The sequence below is a fragment of the Schistocerca serialis genome, chromosome 2 (genome assembly GCF_023864345.2).
Source record: "Schistocerca serialis cubense isolate TAMUIC-IGC-003099 chromosome 2, iqSchSeri2.2, whole genome shotgun sequence".
Lineage (NCBI taxonomy): Eukaryota > Metazoa > Arthropoda > Insecta > Orthoptera > Acrididae > Schistocerca > Schistocerca serialis.
The window spans coordinates 384,885,206-384,901,667 of record NC_064639.1 but is presented as its reverse complement, the minus strand read 5'-3'; positions in this window follow the sequence as shown (position 1 = coordinate 384,901,667).

The window sequence follows — 16,462 nt, the reverse complement described above, 5'->3', positions numbered from 1 at the left end:
TGAAATTTATTTCACATAAACACAGAACCGTTCAAAGAAGTACTCCACCTACCAGAGATGGGGGAAGGCGGCAAAGTAGTAAAATTTTTATGTACTTTTATTGTGGGGGTGCCCTGGGGATTAGTGTTGGGGCCACTCCTGTTCCTTATTTATATAAATGAAATGCCCTCTTGTATTACAGGTAACTCTAAGATATTTCTGAAACGTCCTGGCAGATTAAAACTGTGTGCCGGACCGAGACTCGAACTCGGGACCTTTGCCTTTCGCGGGCAAGTGTTCTACCAACTGAGCTACCCAAGCACGACTCACGCCCCATCCTCACAGCTTGACTTCTGCCAGTACCTCGTCTCCTAAGATATTTCTCTTTGCTGATGACACTAGCTTGGTAGTAAAGGATGTTGTGTGCAACATTGTCTCGGTTTCAAATACTGCAGGTCATGACCTAAGTTCATGGCTTGTAGAAAATAAACTAACACTAAATCACAGTAAGACTCAGCTTTTACAGTTTCTCACAAACAATTTAAGAAAACCTGACGTTTTAATTTCACATAATGGGTATATGGTTAGTGAAACGGAACATTTCAAATTTCTATGTGTTCAGATAGACAGTAAACTGTCATGGGAAGCCCACGTTCTGGATCTTGTTCAAAGACTTAATGGTGCCACTTTTACTATTCGAACGGTATCTGAAGTAAGTGGTCGTTCGACACAAAAATTAATTTACTTTGCTTATTTTCATTCGCTTACGTCGTATGGCATTCCCGTCCTAGAAGGATATTTTTGGCTCAGAAACGGGTAGTTTGGGCAATAAGTGGTGTAAGTTCACGAACCTCTTGTCGAACCCTGTTCATGAGTCTGAGTATTTTGACATTGGCCTCTCAATATATATATTCCTTACTGTCATTTCTTGTTAACAATATTATCTTATTCCCAAGAGTAAGCAACTTTCACTCAGTTAATACTCGGCAGAAATCAATCAAACCTGAATTTGGATCGGACTTCCTTAACTCTTGTACAAAAATTTGTGCAGTATACTGCTGCATCCATTTTCAGTAAGCTACCACTCGAATTCAAAAATCTCAGGAGTAATCCACGCTCTTTAAAATCGAAACTGAAGAGTTTCCTCATGGTTCACTCCTTCTATTCTGTGGAGGAGTTCCTTGAAAACTTAAGCTGATTGTTATGCTAATATTGTTGATTGCGTTTACTTAAACTTGTGAATTGATTTTTTTCTGGTTATTAAACATATAATTTTTATCTGTTATTACGTTTAATTTGTACTTTCATGTACTGGCACGTTTCCTGACCTTGGAGGTTTGCTCATCAATTTGGTTCTACGGAACTTGACATGTAGATAAGAAACAAAATAAATAAATATTTCGGCAGGAGCTTATTTTCAAGATCTATACAAATTACAAAATTACTTTACTTACGAGAGTATTCCTCTTTTAATAAATTATAAACTGAAGCTGAAGTTGTAGCTACTTAAAAGTACTGTAATTGGAAACATACTTTCCAATATGCTATCCGTATGAAGGCTGCTACTTATCCCCCATCTTTCTAAAGATTTACTTCAATGAAATTAAAAAATAATAGCTAAAGAAGTGTTGCTTAACGATCTGAAAATGGAAGTGGATTTCCTAATATATTTTTCTGTTTACGAATTATCTGGTAATCTTAGAGACTGGTAAGTGTATTACATAATAAATGATGAGGAAGTTACCGGAAACTAAGAAAAGGCTGGAATCAAATTAAATTTCTGTAAAACAAAATATCTCACAATCAAGGACATTGATGTAAATGGAGGCACTTTCATTTTAGTGTGGAATATATGTTGATTTCCAAAGAAACACAACATTTCAGCAAGGATACAATCGGTAAAGTAGCCAGAAATAAAATGAATTCCTTGTTTTGGCCAGTCGATAAAGGATGATGACGACGAAGAAATAATGGACTGGGGTATTGTTCTACATCTACATCTACATGTAGCTCCCCAACCCCTTTTATGGTGTGTGGTGGAGGTACCTGTGGTGCCACTACAGTTTTCTTCTTCTCTGTTCCATTCAGGAATCATGCGTAGCAGAATGTCCGTCGATAGACTTCAAAACATATCACTCTGCAGAGCAGAAATGTGAACAATAACGCAGACGACGACGATTGCCAACTTTTAAATTTTGTTGTAGAAAAAATCGTCTAATATGGAAACTATAACGAAAGACTAGTGAACCGATAAAACGGACAATAAGTGTGAAAAAATGTGTTTGATGAAATAGAGAAGTTTATGTAGTAAAGGTATAGGCCTAATAGTGGCGTAAGATAATCGGCTAAGAAGAGTACGAGAACTAAGCTACAAAAGAGGAGGGGCTCAGAAGAGGATTGGGAAAAACAAATGATGTAAGTAATTTAAATAAGAATAATTAAGGTAGACCTCTGAGAAGAGAGGGATACATTAGAGACAGTCGATTTCGGTCTAGGTTAAAAAAATCCCTATACTTATTACGTGATAAACGATATGGCAAGCTCCTAGAAGAGGCGATCGTTGTTCTCGACGTTTGACTGACATATCAAATGCATAGCTACTGTGTTGCTGGTTGTTGTGAGTGTTTCTGCGGTATAGTGTTGTGTTGTTGTTGGTGGCAATGCTGACAATTGGAAATGACTCAATCCGGCCTATAGCCTTCCCGTAGCCTAGTCCCCTCGAAAAGAATGAGTGACCTAGCGTATTTTAAATTATTTTGGTAATTAATTAATTTTTAGGATATAATATTCGTCTTTTGCAAGTTCACAACGTACAGTTCGTCCAAAAAAAAAAAAAGTTAGTCTGGAAAGGGTATTATATATTTCATTACGTCATCTTAACTACATGGAACACATTAACAAATTTTCAGAAATATGACCGAACATTAGAAAATGTTACTGATTTGAAAAAAGTTTGCTTAAAGGTCCGTAGAAATCGAACGACAATCAGCTGTGCGAATTCGAACGACAAGGTTGGCATTTTATAACACTATCTAATCAGAAACATTACCCTTTAGCCTTACAAATTTTCTGTTATAAAGGCTTCCATTCAAACCTGTGCCTGTTGAGATTTAATTTCTGTGTGGCATAATTTATTGTTTTAAGATGTAGCTGTCCATTAGTTATACTTGGTTTTCCCCCTTTTTCTGGCGATATGAAAATGAGAAAAATGGATAATTTTTTAGGAGAGGTGCATCAGACACATAAGGCAACATCAATGAGGGTTGCTGTTGCCTAACGTATGCCTTCTGTACAGAAGCTAATCTTGATTTTTGGTACCATATTGTATCAATAGTTACCATCAGTAACAAGGTGTGTGGTTTGAGAATGGATGTGCAGTCCGAAACCGGTAACCACATCGGCGAAATCTTATACCAGTGGAACAGAGACGGACGAAGTAAAACATTATCCATTTTCCTCAGTACGGAACAGTTGAGGATCTACCATCCCGTGGCAGCATGCCTCGAATAAACAAGGTATGGAGATGGTCGCCGCTGACCGAAACCGGTAGTCTGAGGACAAAAATATTTGTGATTATATATATATATATATACATGTTCTACACCTTATGTATCACTGTTTTATTAACGACTACATCGAAGTTAGTGATTTCTTCAGACGAGACCTGCTTCAGACAGTCCAAGAATGTGAACTCACAAAGCACGTGAGATCGCACGTCAGAAAATTAGCGGTATGTCGTACAGCCGTTGCAAAATGTTAAGATCGGTGTTTAGTGAACGAATTTCGTGCTATTTTTATATTGTTTGTAGGCTGAACAACAAATTAAGTTAGAATATAACGTTCTTAATAAATTTCGTCCGATAACAGTAACGACAAATTTCAAACTACGGGCATGCCAGTGGCAGTACTCGAGCATAAGAAGTGATTAAGACACTGGACTTGCGTTCAGGAGCAGTGTGGTTCGAATTCCCATCGGATCACACTGATTCACGTTTTCAATTATTTCACTAAATCATTTTTAGCGAATATCGAGATATTTCTTTTAAAAAGATATAGGCGATTTTCTATCAAATAGTTGCCCAACAATATCCATTCTAATAGTGTCCCATCTTGAATTACCTGTTGTCGACGGGACCTCTACCTCCAATCACCAACCTTCGAATAGGACCAAGGAATCCCCAGAAGCACCACCTCCACCCAACACTGTGACGAAAAATCGAGTAACTATGATACTTGGATAAAAGTTTTAACGATTTCTTGCACGTCAGATTTGTGTGTAATTTCAAGAGTTCAACGACTTCCTCTGTTATCATCAGCAGCCATCGCTAGGCTATTGGCTTTCTGTCTGAATTAAGTTATGGAGACGTCAAGAGTCACAGAACTCCTATATTTTACCAGAGATATTATCAGTTTCTATGATTTACAGGATATTATGGACACAGATACAGATATTGTGGTCATTGGTAGCTTAATTTCTACCTACTTCAGTGAGTTAGTTGTTTTCCTTTGCGTCTAGGTCTTTTCGCAAACGTCCGGCCATACTGATTTAGGTTTTCCGTGATTTCCCTAAATCACTCCAGGCAAATGCCGGGATGGTTCCTCTGAAAGGGCACGGCCGACTTCCTTCCCCATCCTTCCCTAATTCGATGAGACCGATGACCACGCTGTCTGGTCTCCTTCCCCAAACAACCAACCAACCAACCATCTTTTCGCAAACACATCAAATTATTTACTGCCTGATGGTTTCTCCATGGTCGTAACTGTGCCTCCAAGAGAACTAATCCTTTTAGTATAGACTGTCCAGTTTACATCCACATGTCCACTCTTAATACCTGATGTGCTGCCCACGGAAAAATGAAGTGTATCACGCGTACTTGGAGGTACTAACCAACATTAACATACTACTCTTAATAGATTTAAACATTAGCCTGCAAATTAAGTAAATATTGATTTAACGTTGTTCAGTACACTATCCCATAAGTTGAAATATCTGTACTTATACCCCTAACACAATATCATAGTCATCAATTAAATCTCTGATAACATATGAAACTACCGTAACGTATTGAGATCTCCATGACATAATTAAGACAACTAAATGGGATAACTCTTGATTCACAATTGCCACAACCATGACGCCATTTTGACGTCACATAGAATATCGACGACCGCGTACTCGGCTATCGACTTTCGTTAACATTCGGTACGGGCCTCTCACAAGATTTCATCCTCAAGTACCGAAATTGACAAAACCACTTCATTCTTGGAATGCTTTATTATAATTATTGCTATAATAAAATGTCACGTAATGATTTATGGACGATTAATGCCTTTATATAAGAGTGCTCTGTTAGGAGAGAGCTATTATCGTCAATAATTTACAAATTAAGAATGAAACACACTTGTTTTATAATTTGCAGTATGCCGTTACAATAAAAGGAAGCACTGAAAATTTATCACAAACACATCACCATTACCATTGAAAGTCACTTAATAACGCATGAAAAATACAAGTCTTCGAAATAGAATATGATAACCAAGAGCGGAATTAAACATCGCATGGTTAATTGGGGTTCTGGAGTCGAAACTTCTTGGTTTGCAGTATATTTTCATATTAGCGTTGTTAACGCGTTCTTATATTCTTATGAATGTAATACAAGTATGTTCTGCAATATTGGATATTATTTAGATTCAGCCTGGTCTGAGAACGAAGGGTGAAATAAATTTTTAGCAATTTCGGATTACGTGGTTAGGCTGGAACCTAAGAGTACAGCTTTAAGTATCACGACTAAAACGAGCTGCAATAAAATTTGTATTTTTTTCTTCTCACAAATATTTGTCGCTTTATCTCCGAATATGTAACCACTTCCGACCGTGTGGATAGGCAGGAACAAAGAGGACAGTTTAAATTGCTGCGGGTAAATCGAGAAGAAATGATATTCATATTCTTCCGTGTCATAAAGTCGACAGCCGATCATGCGGTCGTCGATGTTTCACTTGACGTCAAAATGACATCATTTTTGCGGCAATTGTTGTGTAACGAGCATTAACTTAGCAGAGATTTTATCGATTTCTGTAATGCGGGAATATGTATATATCTATCATGGACATCGATAAAATATCTGGCAAGTATGACAGTTCATTTGAAAAATTTTTATCCACAAGAGGGCAACCGGCATACAAAACGTATTACAATAGGTCTGACTAACTCTTCAACTAGAGTATGGGTTGCATTTTTTCCATTTTGTATATGGACTCTGTTTTAGCTGTGCTTCTACCTGCTATGCTCATGCTGCATTCTAATTTGTGACGTTACCACATTTTGTATTTTCCCTACATCAGCATCTGGATATCATCTTCAGCTACGTCTATCCTCTTCAAATCACAGTAAAGAGGATAGCAGAGGGTGCTTCCCATTTCACAGGGTGTTTCAAAAAGAATATACGTATTACAAAGTAACATGCTGTCAAGGCTCAGTTATTGGAGGAACGAATATATTTTCTAGTTTGTATTGTTGTTGTTTTTGGGGAAGGAGACCAGACAGCGAGGTCATCGGTCTCATCGGATTAGGGACGGAAGGGGAAGGAAGTCGGCCGTGCACTTTGAAAGGAATCATCCCGGCATTTGCCTGGAGCGATTTAGGGAAATCACGGAAAACCGAAATCAGGATGGCCGGTCGCGGGATTGAACCGTCGTCCTCCCGAATGCGAGTCCAGTGTCTAACCACTACGCCACCTCGCTCGGTCTAGTTTGTATTAATTGCCGTTAGATATTGACTTCTGTTTGCTTGGTTACCGTCACATGTTGTGAAATGGCTACTCCGCAGCAGAAATCATTGTATGCTCAAGAGTTTGCGAAGTGTGATTCCAGGATGAGATACCAAACTGATACACCGAATGAAGGGAACATTTTTTGATGTTGCTGAGCAACAGTCATACAATACTATTTAAACGACCAAACCACCATTTGATTGTTTTTCTGTTTATTTAATTACGACCCAGATTTCGGCCTTTTATGACAGTTTCAAGTGATTAACAACATAAATTCAGTCACTTGAAAATGGCGTAAAAGGCCGAAACCTGGGTCGTAATTAAGTAAAGAACAATACAGTAAAATGGCGATGTGTTCATATAAGAAAGAACATAACATTCCCAAATGGTATCGACAGTTTGTAGACACAGGTTGTGTACATAAAGGAAAGAGTTCTGGACGCCCTTCGGTTTCCGTCGAAAATGTCGCACGAATTCAAACAGATTTCCAGCGTAGTCCTACAAAATCAACTCATCGTGACAGTTTAGAGTCGCAAGTGCCTACAACAACAATTTGGCGTGTTTTGAGACCACGGTTGATTATGAAGCCATACAAGTTACAGCTGTTGTAGGCTATACGTCATGGCCACAAACACAAACATGTGGCATTTTCTGACACCTGCTACTGAAAATGACAACACTTTTGCACAACGCGTCGTGTTCACTGTTGAAGCGACTTTCCACCTTAGCGGGAAAGCAAACAAACACAGTGTTCGAATTTGGAGCCAGCAGAATGCACATGCACACGTTGGACATGTAACAGTTTCACCAAAGTCAAGGTGTTGTGCACGATATCCCATTTATCCGTTTAAGGCTGTAACACCATAGCACTAATGCTCTACTGATTTATTTTGCTTTTGTTTCATTTAATGTTACATAGTTGAGCTTCTGTAAATGTTGTTTTATTGAATCAATAACGCAAAACTGTATACTCCTTTCTTTGTAAGAACTTTGATGTCTTGGTTTGATTCTATGCAATGTAGTGTATCTGTCATTTAAATTCTTTGTCCCATTTGGAGGGAAGAAAACTTACTGTATATAATTGTAATTTTGTGTGTACAATTTTTGGTAGAAATACTAATATGTGCAAATGTTCTGTTTTATTTAATGTGTTTGGTTGCTGTTATGTAAACTGCTGACCTTCACTTAGGGTTCTTAGTTAATTTGTATGTAAAAGGTGTAGTGGTTCCCCTCGGGAACGGAACTGCGTAGCGCGCGCGAATTGTGGTTGGCCTAGGTAGGAAAGGTGGAACAAGAGTCAGTCAGGGACGAGCTACGAGTCGGGGACGAGCTACCAAACTGTGCACTGCCATGTAAAAGATGCGTATTGTGCTGGTTCCGAGAGAGGCTTTTTCTGCCACTTTCCCATGCCTCGGATGGATGGATAAATAGCTGTAACGATTCTGGAATTGGTATTCATCATCGCCACCAAGAAGGGACAGAGTCCAGCAATTCTGCCTGCAAATCCACCTACCAACATGCAGTTGCCGCCACACTGCGCAATCACTGCATCGGAATGCTATAATAATGTACAGTGAAGGATCAGCTCATTGGATGTTTTAGTGTGTACAAATATAAGGTAACTTATAACTGACGTTATGTACCTACCTTGATTTTTTCCTTATCATAACACCTCTCAGGTTCCTCTCCGTTTGAACTAAAGTGATTACCGAGTGTCCCTACTAAAAGAACATTAAAGACAAGTGTTTTTGCTAATTAATTCCTCTTGAACATAGTAAAAAGAAAGTTAAAGTTAATGTGGCAAGAGAGTAAGTTAAAGTTAATGATGCTTGCTGCAAATAATTTTCCTAGTAAAACTGCTTATTAATGTGTTATTGCCAACTTCAAATTAAAAGTTCTTAAGACTGAGGCTTATAAAGCTTTGCTTAGTAAATGATCACATTACTGCCTGTTGTAAATCGCAGAAGGTGAGTCAGTATCTTACATATATGTTAATTTTGTGTCTCACTGTAGTAAAAGAGGAAAACTGCAGTTGTGAAACGTTATATACTCATGTTTGCTAAGTGTCTGTCTCTCTTGTGTATTAGAAGTGCATATTAATAGTATAAAAGGATCCACAGTTTGTCTATTGTGTTAATGCTCGGTAACAAGTAACGGAAAGACCACTAATTATAAAAACCATAATTTCTTTAAGCCCTGAAAGTAATAGTGTGTTTCGGTATCTGTTATAATTTTGCAAATAGTTTCTGCTGCTCTAACTGTTAGTTTCAATCTTACCGTAAACATATGTATGTGTCAGAGTTCATTGCACTCGCGTGTGACAAAGTATAGGTTGTGTTTATTTGTTAAAATTACTAATAACTATTTTCTTGAACGAGAATGTTAATCATTCTCTTGCCTAGTTAGGCTGGCGACCGTTTTCTTTATACGTTAAACAGTGCAGATAGGCAAAATTTTGTTTGTTACTGTTCAAATATTTACGTAATTCTGACTTTCATTTCCGATAAGTCACCTCCGTTAGGTACAACACGGTCAACCTAGAAAAATTCCTCTCAGAGGGTAACACTGTTCTGTTGCTTTATACCATTATTACTCTAACAAAATAATTCTGTTTGCAAACTGCCTCCAGTTTCGAGGTTATGACAGGAGTGTTATACGTGGCGCCGCGTGACAGGACGTTGTTCAGTTTGCACCTACAGATGGAAAAAATTATAAGTAGTTAGCATTTTACAAACATAGAGTGAACATAAAACGTCCAGCGGCACGAACCTGTACATTATTTAACAGAACGGATAGTGAAAGTTCAGTTTAAATTGAAAATAAAAGGTATCAGTACTTAATAGTAACTAAAATGGACAGGGAACTAGAAATCAATCTAAATACGTGAGAGCAGAATGCAATCGAGAGTAGTTCAGGCAGCACACCAACAGATGGCTTTATGCGCGAGTTAAATTACGTACGATACCACGCCGATGTCAATAAACAGATAGAAGCTATGCATGTCGCGCGTACTAAGCAAGACAATATGAGCGATGTTGTGGAAGACAGTGGCTATGTTAATGAATCGCGGGATATGTTTGAATCACCAAAACCTGAAAGGGAAGTAGGACTCGAACATGAAAATGCAGTAGAATCTAAAAGCGAAATGACACTAGACTTGACTGACTTGCTTAGAATACTGTCTGCGCAAAATGACGATATTAAGGCACAAATCGTAGCACAGGGGCAACAAATTGCAGTTCAGGGACAACAAAATGCAGCAGACAATGACAATATCAAGGCGCAGATTATTGCACAAAGTAAACAAATCGAAATGCAGAGTACCAGACTTAGTAAACAAATTGAAGAAGTCAATTCAAGGGTAGGAAGAGTGAGTAATGAAATCAAAAATATTAAAAGCGAAATTACTGTCATCAATGGCAATATTTCCAATGTACAAGGACAGATTGATGACATTAACGAAAGATTTGACACTGAAGTAATTAAAATTCAAGACCACATAGAACCTTTAGTCAATACTAAAGTGGACGAGAAGGTATTCGGTATCAAATCCGAAATACAAACAGAGTGTAACGCGGAATTTGTACAGATTAAACAATCTGTAACAGAAGCAAGTAAAGAACTAACTAAACAGATTGTTACTTGCGAAAAGAAGTGTGAACATAACACTTCACAAATCCAAGGCAAAATGTATGACTTGGAAAGAAAAATACAATCCGGACCTACACATTTTACTGAAAAAATGACTTTCAGTAAAATCTTAGAGGGCGAGGAAAAATTCGACCCTGCAAAGAGGCATAACGGATGGCACCCCTTAGATTTTGTGAAGAATTGCGAAAGAAACTTTCCTAAATATTTATCTGACCAGGAAAAAATTAATGTGGTAATCAGTGCCTTAACGGGAGAAGCAAAGAGGTGGGTGCTGAATCTGGATACTGACCAGATGTCTTTTGAAAACTTTAAGCAAAAATTTATTGACGAATACTGGTCGGAACAAAAGCAAGACCAGTTGTGGCGTGAGTTCCTAATGGCCAGGCTGTGTGATACCAGGGGTAGACAAACCATGAAAGAGTTTTGCGAATCGTTGTATAGAAAACTGATACACCTAAAAGCAAGAAGGACTGAAGCCGAGATCGTTTGGGTTCTTTGGCAGAAACTGCCTGAGGATTCTAAACGATATGTTGGGAGTACCCACAGAAGTTTTTCTGTGTTCTTGGAAAGGGTAGAGGATGAAGATCACTGGCGAAGAAATCGCGAGACCCGTCCCCACAATAACAATTTACGAGAAAGTAATGAGCATAACGAACGACCTGAAAACGATAGATTTCGTGTAAACACGATTCAAAGAGGTCGTGCGAGAAGTAGAGGAAATTATACGACGCGCGGCAGAGGATACATGGAGCGGAATTTCCAAACTAGAGACGAAATAGAAAACTGAAAACCGCGTGTGTTACGGGCCGGATTCACGCGGAGACCGATTTTGGGCCCAAAGAAAAGATGTCAAATAATAGATTCGAGAAGGAAAGATGTAAACTTCAGGGCAGGAAGGTTAAGGACGCGCCTATGGAAGACGTGTGCGGAGTGATACGTAGTGGCGAGCCCAGTGCGAAGTCACGTGACTGTTTGTGCTCGGGGCAGCGCTTGCTGGAGCAGCGTATATTGCACTTGGCAGCACACACAAATGGTAGGCGTCAGAACAAGATGACTTCCGTAGAGAGAAACAGAAGAGGCGGGGTCGGACACTTCCGTTGGCCGGTTTCAGTAATAAATGAATGTAAAAATGGAAATAAAGTTAATATGTCATGTGATAAGGGTAACTCAATGTCGGAATCGTGCGAAAAGACGTTATTAAAGGAATGAAAGGGAGACAGAAAAGGAGAGTGAAAAGGGGAATATTTGTACTGTTAATGATGTGTATGAGGTAAAAGACGTAGATGTGGGGAAGGTTATGATGAATAAAGAGGAAAGGAAGGTAGAATATGCCACGCAAAAGACGTGTGCACAATTAATAATAGGTGAAAGTGATGTAAAGGAGGACATTAGTGAACATGACATTATAAGCAGTCCAGTTGAAGTTCTTGTTGATGGAAAGGTGTTTTGTAATTCTAATGCACAAGGGTCTAGTAGGAATTTTGTACGATTGCCTGAAACTGATAGTAAGGAAGAAAATGAAATGAAGGTTATCGAAGTATATGACGATTATACTAAGTATGAAGTTAAGGCTGAAATCGTTCAAAGTGATACAACAGAAGTGCCTGAGTCTCCAAATGATGTGCAGTGGGTAGAAAATGAGTCGAAAAACGAAGTGGCTGAAACATCTAGCGATAATCTGGCTCACTGTTTAAAAGTTTCTTTCCTGCTCGAATCTGATAACGAAATAGAACCTAGTGATAGCTCAGATTAAGGAGATACTTCAGATTCAGATACATATGAGTTTTCGGAGGTCGACAAACATCATTATACCTTTACAGAAAGAGGTTACGAAAAAGTTAATGACATTTTATCGAAACAAAATCCGGAATGCATAACCGAAACAAAACCGAAAGAGTCGCCAGATGATACTATACTGGGGCAAGCCCTAACAAATGTTTTTAAGGAGTGTGAATTACAGGAACAGAAAGAACCACATGATAAAATAATAGCAGGACAGGAGATGTTGTATCTTGCTAAAGACTTTAAAATTCCGAAACCTAAAAAGCCACCGGATGAAACAAAACGTTGGCAAGATCTGAATAGGTTAGTGAAAGATGTAAAGAGTAGGAGGCCTAAAAAGCCGCCAGATTTAAGTAATTGTTTTATGAACCATAAAAGACTGCCTTGTTAATAAAGAGACTGGGGATTTATGTACATATATTGTTAAAATATTGCATGACTTTATTATTATTGTATCTGAGTGTTACCTGAAAGTGAATTCTTGTTTGGCTGATCTTGAGGCCTATGGCAGGTTGTTGCTTATTTGTTGTAGTGTACTGTATGACTTTGCTTAGGAACTGTTTATTTTCAACTGAATACTTATTGTTGCCAGCATAATTATGAAGACAGGGCCATATAGTGTGACAAACCTGAAAACTTTATGAATAATGATGCTCATGGTAACTTTATGAAAGTGCAAAGAACTCCAAAGATAATAATTAATTTGTAATATACTTAAAAACCAGAAACGGCTTATGTTTGCACAATGTTTGTGTATTTAAAAGTACATGTCCTCAGCTGAAGGTTGTTAAGCCTCAGGGGACATGCACTCTTTGCATTGTCAGGTGCCTGACGAGCACTAGGGACCCGACTCGTTGTCAGTACTACTTCCATTTCTTTTCGTGCTGCCAACCTTCCTCTTCATCATTCAGAACTTTTACTATCCTCTTTCCTTCTTCTCTATCAGAGTAAACAAAAAAGGTGGAATAATGCAAGATACTGTGTATTGTTTGAGGACAAGCAAATGAATAATTAAATTGGGCACAATAAAAAATGACCAATATGAATGAAAATATAGTGGGTATTACAAAGGAAAAAAGTAATTGGAAAGAGAAATATTAATGAGAAAAGGTAAGAATACTGAAAACAAGGTAAATGAATACTATGACTGAATGTAAATGTTTTTTCTGAAAATAGGGATAATTATGATATTGAAAAACTGTGTGTGTCAAAAACTGAGGAGATGAACCTGACTAATGTATGTGAAATAAATGTGAGAGGTATGTGTACAGTGCAACCAAAAGTGGGCAGACATCACTTGCAATAGGATATGAAAATATTGTCCTGTCTTGATGTGTGTAATGACCTAACTGTGTGTGAAAAAGCAATGGTAAAGCAGTAGTAAGAAATTCTTAATCCTGACTTGATCCTAAGTATGACATTTAAATTTTTCTTGATTAAGCATGTGTATATTATCTGATTTTGTCATGGCGTAAAGGAAAATTTAATATTACCAGTGTTTAATTACTGTTTCAAAGTTACAGGTTTAATGTTTTATACCATTAATGCAATTGGTAACAAAGATGTGACATAATGATGAAAAACTTTAAGATGAAGACAATAAACTGCTCAAAATTATGTTGTTGGGCAGCAAAACAAGACAAAAGAATAAAAATACTGTGGTCCTGAAGTAGAGGGCTACCCAAATATGCTATGTGAGCAGTAGCCAAAGGATTTGCCATTGTGGGGACAAGGAGTGGATGAGAGATCATGAACTGCCTGATGTAGAGGATGGGCAGTGAGTCAATTTAAAAATGTGTATTTTTGTAGTGTTCTTAATCTAAATTGTGTTTTATGCCTAAATGTTTACATACAGAGACTGCCAAACCAATAATGTATTTTTTTAGTGTTCTTAATCTAAATTGTGTTTTATGCCTAAATGTTTACATACAGAGACTGCCAAACCAATAATGGGCAGAATGTGTAACATGGACTGCTAGTGCTGAGGCAAGCAGTGAAGTAGTTAGGTTTATTGGTCAATATGTTATGAACTGACTATTCTTATTGAAGTCAGTGAAAAGTTATTATAAAATATATAAACATTCTTATTCAAATGGATGTAGATGTTTTTGATACTAGGTTTTCTGGAATAACTTAAAGTTTTGGACTGCCTTGTTTTAAAACACAGCAGTGATAATTAAAGATTGGTTCTGAGTATGTTAGTGTGCTTATGACTAACAAACATTTTGGACTGCTATTAATGAAGAGCAGCTTTATATTAAATTATTTTGAAAAAAACCTTGAAAAGTTACTTTGGTATTTAAAGAGTCAGTTGGAAAAGGTTCTCTTAGCTATTTTGTGTAAATATTGATACATATGTGGATGCAAAATTAATTTTTTTAAACATTCCATTAATTGCTGAGCCTTGTAAAATGTACTATGATCATTAATATGCTTGTGTGTCTGTGAAAATTTACATTCCTTTAAAGATATTGAGATACAAACTTCTGTTTTGCTAAGTTAAAATGTTCTGTGCTATTGTATATGTGTTGACTTCTTTATTTTATTTGAAGGCTATACCTTTTCTATTAATATGCAGATTTATTTTGGGTACTGTTTGCTATTTTTTGAACTGTTTGTGTATGGAATGAACATGTTTAATGATATCTTGTGTAATGATGAAAATTAGTATCCTTAAAGCAGTGTGAAAATGAAAATTAGTGTAAATGTCTTATTTTTGAAAATGTTTTGGGAAGAAATGTATGAAATTTCTTAGTGTTTACTGTATGTTTGTAATATGTATTTTTTTTCTCCCAACTGGAGTAGAATGGAACAATTTTTTTGCAGCCAACACCACTTAGGTGTTACGGATGTTTCCTTGAAGTATCCCTGATCGGAAACTTCAACGAAACATGGGGCATGTGTAACACCATAGCACTAATGCTCTACTGATTTATTTTGCTTTTGTTTCATTTAATGTTACATCGTTGAACTTCTGTAAATGTTATTTGATTGAATCAATAACACAAAACTGTATGCTCCGTTCTTTGTTAGAACATTGATGTCTTGGTTTGATTCTATGCAATGTAGTGTATCTGTCATTTAAATTCTTTGTCCCATTTGGAGGGAAGAAAACTTACTGTATATAATTGTAATTTTGTGTGAATAATTTTTGGTAGAAATACTAATATGTGCAAATGTTCTGTTTTATTTAATGTGTTTGGTTGCTGTTATGTAAACTGCTGACCTTCACTTAGGGTTCTTAGTTAATTTGTATGTAAAAGGTGTAGTGGTTCCCCTCGGGAACGGAACTGCGTAGCGTGCGCAAATTGTGGTTGGCCTAGGTAGGAAAGGTGGAACAAGAGTCAGTCGGGGACGAGCTACGAGTCGGGGACGAGCTACCAAACTGTGCACTGCCATGTAAAAGATGCGTATTGTGCTGGTTCCGAGAGAGGCTTTTTCTGCCACTTTCCCATGCCTCGGATGGATGGATAAATAGCTGTAACGATTCTGGAATTGGTATTCATCATCGCCACCAAGAAGGGACAGAGTCCAGCAATTCTGCCTGCAAATCCACCTACCAACATGCAGTTGCCGCCACACTGCGCAATCACTGCATCGGAATGCTATAATAATGTACAGTGAAGGATCAGCTCATTGGATGTTTTAGTGTGTACAAATATAAGGTAACTTATAACTGACGTTATGTACCTACCTTGATTTTTTCCTTATCATAACACCTCTCAGGTTCCTCTCCGTTTGAACTAAAGTGATTACCGAGTGTCCCTACTAAAAGAACATTAAAGACAAGTGTTTTTGCTAATTAATTCCTCTTGAACATAGTAAAAAGAAAGTTAAAGTTAATGTGGCAAGAGAGTAAGTTAAAGTTAATGATGCTTGCTGCAAATAATTTTCCTAGTAAAACTGCTTATTAATGTGTTATTGCCAACTTCAAATTAAAAGTTCTTAAGACTGAGGCTTATAAAGCTTTGCTTAGTAAATGATCACATTACTGCCTGTTGTAAATCGCAGAAGGTGAGTCAGTATCTTACATATATGTTAATTTTGTGTCTCACTGTAGTAAAAGAGGAAAACTGCAGTTGTGAAACGTTATATACTCATGTTTGCTAAGTGTCTGTCTCTCTTGTGTATTAGAAGTGCATATTAATAGTATAAAAGGATCCACAGTTTGTCTATTGTGTTAATGCTCGGTAACAAGTAACGGAAAGACCACTAATTATAAAAACCATAATTTCTTTAAGCCCTGAAAGTAATAGTGTGTTTCGGTATTTGTTATAATT